Source organism: Saccopteryx leptura, chromosome 2 (assembly GCF_036850995.1).
Source record: "Saccopteryx leptura isolate mSacLep1 chromosome 2, mSacLep1_pri_phased_curated, whole genome shotgun sequence".
Taxonomy (NCBI): Eukaryota; Metazoa; Chordata; class Mammalia; order Chiroptera; family Emballonuridae; genus Saccopteryx; species Saccopteryx leptura.
Window position 1 is genome coordinate 30,124,829 of NC_089504.1, and position 15,940 is coordinate 30,140,768.

General features: G+C 34.4%; 1 pseudogene; it reads left to right on the forward strand.

The window, feature by feature from the left end:
* Positions 1 to 14,057, forward strand: part of LOC136391263 (endogenous Bornavirus-like nucleoprotein 1) — an 82,201-nt pseudogene extending 68,144 nt beyond the window's left edge.
* The last annotated feature ends 1,883 nt before the right edge of the window (positions 14,058 to 15,940 follow it).

The following is a 15,940-nucleotide window of genomic DNA, read 5'->3' on the forward strand; positions in this document are numbered from 1 at the left end:
AAAGCAATACTGCACAACTATGAACATCAAAATTTGATAGCTACACACAGCAAAGATTAAAGGGAAGAAAAAGTCACAATTACTTCATTTATATTGAGGACCTCAACAGACAATTCTATGTTATGTAGTATAGAGATTTTATTCATGCATCATAAAACTATAAAGAATGTAAAAAAAAATATTTACCATAAAACTAGTATCTTGTTTTCCTATTCTAACATTAATGATAAGTAAAATATTATGATTAAACTGGGACATACAAGAATTTTCTGAAGTGTTAATAGTATTTCCATTAAACATAATAATTTTAAGTAGTACATTCTTTTACACGTGTATGTTTTATTTCACAAAATTAAAAATAATATAAGAAATGAAGAAATGTAATCTTATCGAAGACATGGTAAAACAGAAATAAATTTAACAAAAAATTACATTAGGAACAAAATGGGAAAAAATTTTAAAAATCATAATAGTGAAAACAGTTTACAATGAATTATCTTAAACATCTGAATCAATACTATAAATAAAAGGTTTGAGAAATCACATAAAATAAAAAAAAATAACTCACATACAATAAGTAAAATAGCTGACTAGTAATTAATTAAAATGTTATAGACATGAACAGAAAACAGAAATCTAGATTAACCATTACCAGTACCTTTAACAAAAGGTGCATCAAACAGATAGATATATCTGAAGATATAATCCCATCAATACAAAATAAAGTTTAATGAAAACAACTTGGAAATAGAGAAGTAAAATAAAATACTCATAGTAATTAAGGATAAGTCAAATTAAAGATAGAATTAAAATATTTTTAAAATGTAGTTAGTTGTGGTAGCAATAATGGAATGTATTTACTATAGTGCAATCACTGAAATAAAATCTGCCTAATATAAAAGTAGATTGTTGATAATAGCTTGGGTAAATTCTTCCATAATTTTCTAAGAGGAGGAATTTCTGATTGAGAAAAAAGGCATCAAGGCATTAATTTTTTTCTTCATTTTAATGAGTTTGGGATGTAAGTATTCTTTATTGCCTATTATTCATTCTTCATTCATGACTCTTCTCTTTTACATTATTCTTTGCATCACAGGGAAAAAAACTTAGAAATAAATGTCCTAGAATCACTGTCATGTTTCCTTCTGGGTTAGAGTCTTCCAGTGAGAGGAACTTATTTAAGAAGCAAAAGCCAGCCTGACCTGTGGTGACGCAGTGGCTAAAGCGTTGACCTGGAAATGCTGAGGTCACCGGTTCGAAACCATGGGCTTGCCTGGTCAAGGTACATATGGGAGTTGATGCTTCCAGCTCCTCCCCCCCTTCTGTCTCTCCTCTGTCTCTCCCTCTCCTCTCTAAAATGAATAAAAAAAAAAAAAGAAGCAAAAGCCAAGGAAAAGCCCTTATTTTCATTGATAATTACAGGCAGTCAAACAGCAAGCTACTGTGATCACTGGAACAGGTGTAGCAGGTAGTGTTAAGCCTAATCCGGAGGGACTCGAAACATTGAAGACACGAACAAAATATGTCGATTCCACACCAAAGCTTTATTGTCTAGCTTGGCCAAGCAGCGGCAACTCCGACAGAAATCTGAGGGAGAGCGCGCCGGCCCTTTGCTTTACTTAGTTTTTATAGTTTTGCAAGTGGTAAGTACAGAAGCAAAATTTGCAATTAGGTGCCCTTTACCACTATTGGTTATAGTCATATGCCCTTTAACATGATAGGACCATGTTTAATTTGCAAGCCATACATCATTTTGAAGAAAACAAAATTTATAAGTCAACACTATGATAGAAAGATGTCTCTTTACATATTAAGAGACATTCCTATATTTTCTAATGTTTATTCGCTATCTCTTTGTCCAGAGTCACACACATTAACTGCATGCATTCACATGGGAGAGGTAGTTTCCATGGGGACAAATGCCTGTAAATGGCTTATTACTATAAGAAAAGGTTTATTTTGGCTTTTCTCTTCCTGCACCTGGCTAGCCATTCACCCCTTTCCCCACAGGTATGGTGGAATGTCAGGGAATCCATGTTTTCCTTCCCTTTGCATTTACAATACAATGCCAAGGGCCATCCTGGTTTTATGCCAATCATACAGTATAGTGATTATTCACAAAATTTCTCTGCACACACACCTTAACCCAAATTAATAAAATGTTCTTTAAGCCTCTTAAAATATTAATATTGATTCTGTAGCTTTTGGTAGTTTACAACACCTGCGGGTGAGGTGGCGCAGTGGCTCCTCAGGGCTCCTCAATAGCTGAGTCATTTTTGGCCCTTTTTCTACTGTTCTTGAAATTCACAACAGTTTGCAAGTAAGTTCTTATGACTCATTGCTACTGTTTGCAGACAGCTGGTATACAGGACAATGCCTTTATCAATGTTGATAGTCCTAGTCCTTTGATATTCTAAGCCATGGAGATGTCCTGCTGCTGACTCACTGTCCAACCACTCACCCTTTCAGTGCTGGGTAAATTTCTGATTTCTTGTGTCAGAACTCTTTATACTAAACACATATACAGTAATTTCTGCTTTCCTGCCTGAATCCTGAGTCATTCGATTATTTCTTCATTCCTGTAATTGAGATATTGAGAAAATTGTTTTGAATATTTTAAAGGTAATCATTAGTAAACCTAGGTGTTGGGCAAATAAGTTTGTAAAATTTGGGTTGATTTTGCTCACTTTTATTGTTAAAAATGGCCACTGCCCAGGTGAATTGCACTGCCAGGTGAAACTGCTAATTACCTTCCTGCCTGGGTAGGGCTTTTGTTATGCTAATGTGTGCTGGAGGAGGGGTTTTCACGCCAAAAAGTTTTAAGAGAAGAAGAAAGAAGAAGAAGGAAGCCATGTTTTTGCAGAGTTTGTGCAGAGAGTAGAAGGGAGAAGGTGTGCAGATGGGGAACAGAGGTGAGGGCTCTTGCGAGCTCTACTGAGACTGGTGGGGGGCCTTTGATTCTAGGAAAAACCAGAAAAGATTCTCCTGGTTGTGGAACCAGAAAACATATGAGTGGGTTTTGGTGCCCTGTGTGATTTTACTCGTCTGCAGTTACGAGGCTAGAATAGGGGCAAGGCCCACCAGTTTTTGACTCCTCTGTTTCTTTACCATCTGTCTGAATCTAATGTGAACCTGCATGTGAATATCCATGATGGTAGTGGCCCCTGGCCTTACACTAGGCTATGTTTCTAAATTATGGAGGAGTGGGGTTAGAGAAGGTGGAAAAACATTGAACAAGTCATATATATACATACACAAACACATATATATATATATATATGTGTGTATATATATTATATATAGAAGTATGCATAAACATACTGATGCATAAAAGGATAGGCAAAGATATGAGGTTAATGCCCACTAGAAAGAAATAACATTAAAATATTAATATTGGACACAGCTAAATACAAATCAGAAGTCATTAGGTATAGCTAATCAGTTTACTATGTCATGCTAAAGAATGAAAATCTGAATGAAACCATGTACTGTTCAGAATATTAGTCAATGCCATTAAGGACCACAAAATAGCATCAATTCATTGTATAGATAATATGGCTGTAGGTTATGTTATGTATTATAACATACTGTGCTATAGTACAAATATCAGGAGACAAATGTACTGTTATTTGAAGGAAGCATAGGGACTTCTATACCTGGAAATAATGTTAAGAAACATATGACAATACTTTTAAAACTTAATGGCTCATTTAATTTGTTGGTTACAAATATATAGTTAGCAACCCAATCATTTCCCTATAAAGAAACAGTGACGTAAAAATAATAGAAAAAATAATAATATAAATGTATATTATGTGTTTATATATTATAACTTATGCATATTTGTGAAACATGCAAATATATAAAAGAAGAACTTACTCCATTCATAGTAGCATAATGGCCACAATTAAATCAACAATAAAACATGGAACTGTTAAAAGAACATAGTAGATGCATTAGTATTAACATGGGAGGTACCAATATAGTTCTACTGAGTTATTTCTCTTATAATAAATATAGGTGTTTATTGTATGTGTATATTTAAAAAATGTTGTAAATAGATACATTCTACTGTTAGCAGTGAATATCTCTGGGAGTTGGGTCATTCGTGAGCCTTATTTTCAACCTTAGGCATTTTTGTATTGTCTGAAGTTTTCAACTACATTTTACTTGTATAATCAGAAAAATCAAGCCATTTTATAAGATATCAGTTCTGTGGTAGTTATTTCAGTTGATTAAAGAAATAATTTTATATTATAACCTAGACTTATTGAAGCACGAGGCAGAGAGAATAGAATGCAACTACATAGGTACTTCTATATCCTATTGCTTTGTTTACGTTGTAGAGCATATTAAGATGGAGAACTATGGCTAGAATGAAAATGAATCCTGTGAGCCAGTCATTTTGTGGATAGATTTATTTTTATTGTTTCCTTAGTGTTTGTCTGAAGGGGAAAAAGACATAACGTGAGAATGGGAACAATAAAATATCTTATTCTTTACCTTCTTCTATTGGCTAGTATAAGTAATACCTTGTGTTTACATATCACCTACTTTAGAGAGTGAAGTATGTTTATGGGCACCTATTCATCCCCGGAACATTCTTACTCCTGCACATAGGGATTCTGGAGCTGACCACTTGAGTTAATTCAGTCAAAGAATTATCTGATGACAGCTAAATTTTTTTGAATCCTTGGGCAATTAAATTCAGTATATATTGTTTCTCATTTCATTTAATTGATTGCCTGGTTTGATATTAAACTGGGTTTTAATATTGTGTGAAGTTGTACTAAAAATAGGGTAAAATGGCATAATCTCTCTATTTTTTCTTTTTTTTTATTTAGAAAATTAACTTTAACAAGGTGACATTGGTCAACAAGAGTACATGGATTTGGCAAGCATCTCCACATCATTAGGACAGTCGATTATGTTGTATATAAAGAAAAAATATAAGGTGACGGAGGACAATTTGACTTTGGGTGATGGATATACAACATACTGTCTATTTTTCAAAATATTTGGCATATTAAAGAAAAATTACAGTCATATTGAAGTCCTAGTATAGGAAATTGTACATTATTCCTGATAGTACAAAACCTGTTGGCCTAACTTTTTTATTGAAACCAAGACATTCTGGAAGATTTATATTAAAAAAACATCTAAGTCTCAATCTCCTCATCATTCTTTCATTTAATATTTAAAAGCCATTGAGAATGTACCATAAAACTTGAACATAATCTTTCACATAATAAAGTTCATTGGATACACAAACAGTATAAAATAAGATAAAATTGATTATGAATTAGTAGTTCCAAGCAGAATATCTGACTACTTAGTAATCAAGAATAACCTGAACAAAAGGGTAAGAAAGGCATTCAAAGCAGAATGCTTATTTTTTAGGAAAGAACAGAATTTTTAAATAGCTTGACAAAATCAGTATGTGTTGTGGTTTTACAGAAATTGAGTGTGGTGAAGAGGCAGAAGATGATGCTTAAGGCATTCTTGTACACAGTGTTTAACCGGTTTCCTCAGGGGAGCCACCAAAATGGGATTGGTGTGTTAGACTTTGTGTCACTTTGGTGCAACTTTGAGTGAAGAGAATGGAATGGTGTTCATATCACTAGAGGATACAGTCAGACTGGAAACTGTACCATTACATTTAGCAATATACACTTCTCAGAATTAATACTTCACAAGGCAAGGTAAGGTGGTAGTTGAAATTATAGGTGCTTGGTCTCTTGGCTTTGCTGGGTCCTGGCTGTGTGTCCAGTTCGTGAGATCATTGGGCAATTCATTTTTTAATTCTCTTTGCATCTTAGGCTGTATAAATTGTAATAATAATAGTGCATCTGAAGGTATAATAAGGATTTAATTAATCAATATAGGTTAGAGGGTGTAATATCTTAATAAATGTTAAGAGTTTTATCTGTCTCATGAAAGCCTTTTAATTCTCCATTTTTTTCAAGTGTTTTAGGTATGTATCTTTCCTTACAATAAATTCCACTTTCTCTTCAGGGAGCTACTTACACTGTCATGCTGCTTTCTTTATACACCTTTTCTTCTCTTTTAGAAACCCTTTTTTATCCTATGGTTACTATTTTATTTAGTCTTCACTCCATGTAAAAGTGTGATAGTGCTAGATCCTACATTTTCTTTTCTTTATCTGACTGGTGTACATTCTTATAGGAAAATGTGGTAGAAGCAAGACTGGGTTAGCTGAAACTAAATTACAGTGGACAAGGGACTAGTCTTTGTTACACAATGGAAGAGTCTTGAAGAGGGTTCTGAATCTAGGGATCAAAGTAGTGTCAAATCTTAGCCCACACAATCTCAGCCAAGGGATACATTTATTCATGTCCTTCTAATCTCAGTCTCAGCCCAGTCTGTCTCATGGATCAATATAAACAAAGGACTTAGTGGGAAATTAGGGGGAGCATTTGGGTTGGGGGAGAAGTGAGTAGGATCTTTAACTATTTACTCACTTCTTTAGACAAACAATGAAGTGCCTCATGGTTATTGTGTTTTGTTTTGTTTGGTCCTTATCTTTGGTACTGAAGATACAGAAATTAACTTGGCACCAATTTTGCCTTGAGATCTGTAGCTAAATGGGATAAACAAATAGGAAACAGACAATTATAGATCAGCATTACAGGTGCAGTGCTGAGAGGGGTAAAATACTCTGGTGTAAAATCTCAGTAGACAGCCACCTGACACAGTCGCATTTTCAGAAGATAACATCTATACAGCTGTTTTTTCTCTGCACTTCTTTTTGTACGTTTTTTTTTTTTTTTTTTCTGCGTTAGGTAGGCAAGGACACTGCCCTGTGTTTGCTGCCCAAGTGAATAGTAGAACCCTGCAGGTGCAATTTGCTCCTGAAGAAATGAAGAGCTAAAGGAAAGCCTTGAAGGTACTCCCCTGCACAGGCTTTTAGGGCTTCGATGAATTATAGTAACAAATAGAAAGTATTGACCCTTGTCCTTGGTTTCAGTTTCACAAAGTCCTAGATGCTCAGTGACACAGATATTCAAATATCTAGAGCAGTGGTCCCCAACCCCCAGGCCACAGACCGGTACCGGTCCATGGGCCATTTGGTACCGGTCCGCAGAGAAAGAATAAATAACTTACATTATTTCTGTTTTATTTATATTTAAGTCTGAACGATGTTTTATTTTTAAAAAACGACCAGATTTCCTCTGTTACATCCATCTAAGACTCACTCTTGATGCTTGTCTCGGTCATGTGATACATTAATCCATCCGTGAAAATATTTTCTGGCATTAAACCAGTCCGTGGCCCAAAAAAGGTTGGGGACCACTGATCTAGAGGAAAAGTGAGGTGAAGAAAGATAGAAAAGTGAAAAGGGGTCAATTATATGGCAATGAATGGAGACCTAACTTTGGATGGTGAATACATAATGCAATTATAGATATATTATAGAATTGCACACTTGAAACTGATATAGTTTTATTAATTTCACTCCATTAAATTTAATAAAATTTAAAAAACCCCAAACTTTTTCTTTTCTATTAGATTAATTATTCTTTTATACTCCAGTTGAGATTCTGCTCCTTTCTTTTTTATTACTTTCATACAAAAGGGAAAACATGAGAAAGAATTGCATGAAAAACAGTTTAGCTTCAGTTAAAAACTTACATGGGGCCTGACCAGGCGGTGGCACAGTGGATAGTGTCAGACTGGGATGCAGAGGACAGAGGATCAAAACCCAGAGGTTGCCAGCTTGAGCGCCGGTTCATCTGGTTTGAGCAAGGTTCACCAGCTTGAGCCCAAGGTCGCCGGCTCGAGCAAGGGATCACTCAGTCTGCTGTATCCACCCCCCCCCCATCAAGGCACATATGAGAAAGCAATCAATGAAGAACAAAGGTGCCACAACCTAGAATTAATGCTTCTCACCTCTCTCCCATCTTGCCTGTTGTCCCTATCTGTCCCTCTCTCTGTATCTCTCTCACAAAAAACAAAAACAGAAACAAAAAACCTTACATGGATAGGATTCTGCTTTAACAATTGTAAAAGCTACTTTTATTTATTTTTTATTCAATTTATTGGAGTGACATTAGTTAATAAAATTATATATTTTCAGGTGTACGTTTCTATAAATACATCACCTGTATATTGTACTGTGTGTTCACCACCCCAAGTCAAGTCTCCTTCCATCACCATTTATTGCCCTTTATCTTCCTCTACGTCTTCCTAGCCACCTTACCGGCTAGTAATCACCATGCGTTTTCTATGTCTATAAGGTGGGTTTTTTTTTTATTTTTGCTTAATCCCTTCACCTTTTCCATCCAGTTCCAAACTCCTCTCCCCTCTGACAGCTGTCAGTTTGCTCTATGTATTTATGAGTCTATTTCTATTTTGTTTGTTAGTTCATTTTGTTCATTAGATTCTACATATGAGTGAAGTCATATGGTACTTGTCTTTCTTTTACTGGTTTATTTTTCTAAGCATAATAGCTACTTTTTTAAAAGTGAATATATTGTAGTGACACTGGTTAATAGTTATTCAGGTTTCAGTTGCACAATTCTATACTACATCTTCTGTACACTGTATTGTGTGTTCATCACCCCCAAATCAAGTCTCTGTTCATCACCATTTATTTCTCCTATACTCTCCTTCAACTCTCCCCCTCCCCCTGCACTCTCTCAGCAATTACCATTATAGCTCTTTTTATTTGTCAGGATCTGTGTGAAGATAGGTATGTATATTATTCCTTTTAATAAACAGAACAACCTCAAGTTTCTATTTTGAAAACGAAAGTTATAAATATAGAAGAACATCAAAAACCAGATCACTGAGCAGAAAAAATAAATCTTAAAGTATGTACAAATTTTGTATCATTTGCTATAGAAAAAATTAATAATTCCTGTGAGAAATTCTGTGATTTATATATACACTTTATTTTATTTTACTTTAGTTTTTTAAGTGAGAGAAGGGGAGATAGTGAGACAGATTCCCACACTGCCCTGACCGGGATCCACCAGCAACCCCTATCTGGAGCTGATGCTCAAATCAACTGAGCTATCCTTAGTGCCTGAGGTTGACGCTCAGATCAGTTGAACCTCTGGCTGTAGGAGGGGAAGAGGGAAAGAAAGGGCAGAGGTAGTGGGAGAGAAGCAGATTATTGCCTTTCTTGTGTGCCCTGACTGAGAATTGAACCTGGGGCGTCCATATGCCAGACCAACGCTCTATCTACTGAGCCAACCAGCCAGAGCCCACATTACATTTTAATTTGCTTATCAATCTTAATAAATTTGTTTCCTGAAGTACTCATTGGCTGAAATTCAGGAGAACCTTTTTATAAATGTCACTTTCCTCTTAGAGCATAGGGGCATTCTGTTTTTGAATTAATTTTGCACGAAAGTAGATTAGTTTTATATCAGTCATTCTGAGATGCTACTCATATAGACTATTGGACATCAAACTAAGCAATAGCATTCATCATCCCCTAGTCTACCTCTCTAAATATAACTTCATAAGAAAGACTAACAACATTTTTGCCTAATAATTTATTATTCCAATAAGTTCACTCATTAAAAAAATCATGTATATGCATTATTTCTCTCAAATATTATTCTAAGAAATTATAAAATATTAAAAGAAATAAATACATATATCCTAGGATTGACAACTTCTTACTATTGTCATATTTGCTCTGTTTTAAATTAATAAATGTAAGTATTACAGATAATGTCAAATGATCTTTTGTTTCCTAGAACTGTTACTCACCTCCCTGTATTAGAGATGCAGTTTCTTTAATTTGTATAATTTATACAATAGAAATTACTCTATACCTTCTTTTTTTTCTACTTACTGTTTTAATTTTAAAAATTTATGCATATTCAATATATGGTTCTAGCCAAATTTTTTATTTGTGGTATAGAATTTTTTTCTCATAAATGGATTACATTTTATTTACCCATTCCTGTGATAGAGGGCATTTTGGCTGATTTGGTTATTTTTCGCATTCTGATCTCTGCTAAAAGAAAATTCTTGGCTCCAGCTGGTGGGCTTAGTGGTAGAGCATCGGCCTGGAGAGTGGATGTCCTAGGTTTTATTCCTGGTCAGGGTACACAGGAGAAGTGATTATCTTCTCCTCCACCCCTCTCCCTCTCTTTTCACCTTGCACAACCATGGCACGATTGGTTTGAGCACATCAGCCCTAGGTGCTAAGCATGACTCTGTGGAGCCTCCACTTCAGGCACTAAAAATAGCTTAGTTGTGAACATGGCCCCAGATGGGCAAAGCATTGGCCCCAGACAGGAGTTGCCAGATGGATCCCGGGCACAGTGCATGTGGAATCTGTTTTTCTCTCTCCCCTCCTCTCACTTGGAAAAGAAAAAAAAGAAAAGAAAATCTCTGTTTGCATTTGTGAAAATGTTTTCTATGGACTTATTTAGACATAATTATTGGGTTGGTGTATGTTCTTTTACTAAGTACTGTTCAGTTGTGCTTTAAAATATTTTTTCTTATCAATTTAAACCTTCACCAGAATGATATGAAATCCCCATTCCCCACAGTCTTTATTAATGAAATAATTAGGAAATATTAGAGAAGATCTATGTAAAGATGTATTCTAGGAAGAATGGAACCTGTTTCATGCCAAAGACCTTTCACTTTTCTGCTACTTCAGGCTCTTATTTTGGATACAGATATTGTTGAAATAAATAAAACATTAGAATGCAAATTTTCTACTTGAAGTAATCCTAAACAAATGAAGGCCAGATTAACTGTAACTTTGGTGAAAGTTAGTTTAAATTTATGTTTGATGTTTATAATTAAGAAACAATTATACTGGTTAGCCCAAATTAAACATGCTCCCTTTGCAGTGAAATGCTCCTAAAATAATTAGAACAGTGTAATAATATCACACAAATAGCAACATTGATCAAGAGAAACGATGTGATGCCAAATATATTGAACTATGTATGAAAATTTAATTGAATAAAATAATCATAAAAACCTTTGCATAAATTTGAGTTTATTTAATTAATAGCTTTTATAAAACTACTAGCTTTTCTACCTTTATTATATTTCATTTCCCTTATGCACCCTACTTTCCAACTGTATTAAATTCTTACTTTTGCAAGCCTCTCAAGAACTATAATAACTCAATACCATTGTGCACATTGTTCTTATCTAGGTAACAGAGCTTGCTAAGAGTTTTCTCCCCTTCTTTGGCACATAGACACTATTTCCAACCTTCCCACATAGTTGGGTATGCCTTGTCACCGGTTTTCATACAACATGAGCAAATGTGCATGCCATTTCTGTCTCACTCATACACCATCACAGACATAGTCTTTCTTGTGTTTCTTTTTTCCAACTGACTGGCAGCATCAACTTCTCTCTCATAGGATATTTAAGTGGCACACTTTGATAGCCACCACAAATATGTAAAATCAAATCTTCAAACTATTTAGAAAGTAATAAGGTATTTAGCTAACTGCACATGACTGATTATAGCATTGGACATTGTTGGTTGCCTACCCAATTTCCATTTGCTCTTCTATTCCTTTCATACTCTATCCTCCAGATCACATAACCCTGTCCCTAGCTTCAGAAGTGAATTTCTAAATGAAAGTCCCAGTCACCTGAGAACTCCAGAATTCAATACTTACATAATGTAAAAATTAATGTCTGTTTGGTTTGAACCATCATACATTTCTGGATTGGTCTTGTAGCTAGCTTTGCCCTAATTCAATGTGAACATTCATCCTCCACTTTCCAATTAGGGAATTCAACTTTAATAGGAAGTTCCTGAGTGTCTATGTTGAATTCTATAGGGAGGAATATGTGGCATCTTTCCTTTTCTCCACATCCTCACCAACACTTGTTTGTTGATTTATTGATAATAGACATTTTGACAGGTATGAAGTGATATCTCATTGTGTTTTAATTTGTATTTCTGTGATGATTAGTGACCTTGAGCATCTTTTCATATGTCTACTGGCCATCTGTATGTCCAAAATATAACTGGAGACCATGAACAAGTGTCAAAAAATGTCATTATTTTAAATAAAAGCATAAACAATAGAAAACATGTTGTGTATTTTATAATTACGTATATCTACAACTACAATTTTGGAAATATATGGATAAATTCAGATTGCAAAAAATTTTTAATGGGCATACATTTATTGTCAATTATCAAAAAGTTTACCCTATGTTAACACTTTTTTAAAGAAGGAAATGACTGTAAATTGTATTATAAAACAGATATAGATATATATGAAAAATATGTTTACTCAAATAGATTTGACTATAAAAGTCTTTTCACATATTTTATCAAGTGTTACTCAATATTATATTCACAGTTCTGACCATTATCTCTCAAAAGTGAATATAAATTACTTTTGGTATATAAAAAGCATTTAAAAGGACATATCAAAGTCTGCTAGAAAAAGCAACTAATAAAATGTTCATCTATTATGAAAGAATATAATACAAATCATGAATGTGAAAATTTAATCTACTCACAAGCCATAAAAGTGTTGCAGTCCTGATAAACTAGAAAAGGAAATATTTGCTGTTTTTGGATTAGTTTAAATCATGATAAGACATTGCAGAAAAAACTAGCAATACTTGTATTTATATCTTTAAAGAAATCTTTAAATGGGTTTTGTTGATTTTTTTGTGCAGCTTTATTTTACAAAGAATAAATCAATCAAGAAATCATTCTTTCAATCATTTCATAGTAATTGAGTTAGAATCTCTTTCTGGATCTGTCAACATTACTACTATTGGGTGGGCTTGTCTTGCCATCATTTTTTTTAATATCTATTGTCAAGTTCCCATCATTCCTTTGTCTTAAGATGATAATACTTCAAAAGTAGCACCAAGAAATAACAGGCATATCCTCATTTTAAATTTTGACAACAGAAATTACTTCAAAAATAAAAAATGGTAAGACAAGTTATTGTTATTGTAAGTGGAATATACCTAGTGTATTTTTATTTCTAAAATCCAACCAATATTCCTTCAAACATTATTTGCATAGTTTTTAAAAAATACTAAAACATATTCCTGAATTTATAAATAAATTTATATCTAACATATGATGAGCCACAGCCAGGAATAGGAGAGAAAGAGGATATTTATAAAGCAGCAAAATCAATGTTTGATCCCCATCGAGCCTTTTCCCATCCGGTTACTGCCGGCTTAATATTTCTTTGTTTCTTATTTGGCAGACTTTATGAGAATCTTTCATCTGTTGGAGTAAGAAAGAGTCAAATTTTGTTACTCCAGTTAGAGGAAAGTATGCTCTAAAGTCATTGTATGGGGCAAGATACAAAGGAGTGGATCCTCAGTTCACTGCGCTAGAAATGTCATGAATCCTGAGACACTGTTGTGACCTTCTTATTGGAGTTGTGAAAGGATTCAGTGACAAGGTCAGAGCAAATAGTCTTCAAACTCCAAAGCGATTCAAAACCTTGATGTCTTTGCAAAGACCAACTCATGGAGATAGTGCCAATCTCCTTCTTAATTACAATGCAGAGCCTGCTGTGGACTGGATTATTCAAAGCTATAGATAGGATCGTTTGTATTTGCTTTATTAATTCAAGATTTTGAATCACCAGGAAAAGAATTCCTCGACCAGATGGAAGTAAGTTAGTTGCTCAATGATCTCTAATGACAACATATTATACCATAAGAATGTTCCTGGAGCAATGCACAGATGGCCCCTTGCATCTTCTGGTAATAATAAATGAAATCATCTTATTCAAAGAGAAATTAAAAGCAGTCAAGCAAGTTCTCCGGTCAATACTTTGAGTATAGCAGTGCAATAAGACACGCTGCTATGCTTGCGCAATCTGCTCGAATGTCTCCTAACCTGCCTGCCGCAAATTACTGGGCTAAGTGGCACAACCCAATTTACGGAGGCTTTAAGGCTCCAGGTGTGACACCAGGAGCTAATGTTAACAATCCCACTTCCTCAAGTGGCAAGCGTGAGAAAGAGCTCCAGAGGCTCTGGGATCAGGGACATGGATCAACGCACCTTGTCAGTTCTTAAGGGATATGGAGTGACTGGATCTGAATAACATCTAGCCAACCTTTAAAAAAATTATGAATTCAGATGTAATATATATATATATATTATATGTTATGTATATAATAGAATACACACAATATATATGTATAATATATATGTATATTATATATATATATATCTCCCAAGATGATAACGGGAAGATGTGGGGTGCTAAAAAAAAGAAGAGGGGGAGGAAGAGGAAGAGAAGAAGCTGCCACCAATAGTAATATTTATCGCTTTCTTACTATGTGCCAGGCTTTGTTTTAAACACTGCATTTAATTCTCTTACCAGCTTATGTAGTGGTACTGTTATATACTTTTTTATAGACGAATAAGTTCAGATGATAGTGGGTTTAGTAACTTGTTTATGTTGTTTTAACAAGTAAGCAGTGGAGGCAGGATTCAAAATAACACAATCTCAGGCTCTGGAGCTTACACTTTTATCCTTGTATTATAGATATAGAGCAATAGGGTTGGACAGATCTAGATATAAATAAAAAGTCACAAATTTCTAATCAATGTGAAAATTAGTTAATTTTTATTATTTTCCAATTTGTAAAATTCAAATAGCATCAACATTGGTGAAAACAGTGTATGGACTTTTTCTCCGCCACCTTTATTTTTTTACCTGAAATTAAGGAGAGCTCTAGTAATTTCAAAGACCAGTAGTAAAATGGCAACTTCTTCCCCAAATTTTGCTCATAAAAACCATTGTGTGCTTGAAGCAACACAATGATACTTATATGTGTTCATTACCTTACAGTTTCAGTATTTTCACAGAGAATGTGCACAGATATTATCTACATTGGCCAATGAGAAAAAATAGGCTCAATAAATTAAACTGCACAGTCACATTGGTCGAATCCTTGCTCTGCCTGATTTAAGGTATATATACCGATGGACAAATCCATTTCTTCATTTTTGAAATGATTGATTGGTACCATATACTGTACAGGATTCTGTGAAGAGGAAATGAAGGGATGCATTTAAAAATATTTAAAAGATTGGCCCTGGCCAATGGCTCCGTGATAGAGTGTCACCCAGAGTATGCATGTCCCGAATTTGATTTCCAGTCAGGGCACACAGTAGAGGTGACCATCTGCTTTCTCTCCCCCTTCTCTCCCTCTGTCCTTCCCACAGCCAGTGGCTCTATTGGTTCTAGTGTGGCCCTGGGTGCTGAGGATAGCTCCATTGGAGCGCATCATCCTCAGGCACTAAAAATAGCTCAGTACTCGAGCATTGGCCTGAGAGAGGGGTTGCTGGGTAGATCCCTTTCAGGGTACATGTGGGAGTCTATCTTATTATCTCCCCTCCTCTCACCTAAAAAATAAAAGAAAAAAGGAAAAAATATTTGAAAGGTAAATGTAATACAAATATCTACTCAACCTAAATTTGTTCAAATAATAGTAAGTAGATTCTATTTTTAAAATTTGTATTACAAAACATAATATTAATAAACATATTAGTTTTGTTTCCTCTGGGGTTTCAAGAACCACGGAGTATAGAAATCACTAGGACCACCAAAACTGCTCGAACTACCAGTCAGGTACCACCAGTCGGTTAATATTTTGCTGGGTAGAGGAGAGTTATATATGCAATGAGTTATATTTCAATATTGATGTTGATTAAATTTACTTGACATATATTTCTCTCTTGCACATATTTATATTTTAATGCTTGAGGAAATAGGTTTTGTGTAAATAACTCTTAGCTATAATAATGTCTTGGTTGAAATAATGTAACTTCTCTGAGTTTATCATTTTATAATACCTTAAAATTATGGTCTGAAAATTTCGAAAATGTTTTTACAAAGTAACGCTAATGTGTTTCACTGAGGAAATCTTTATATTTTGTTAAAAGTTAAAACATAAAAGTATTTGTATTGACAAATAG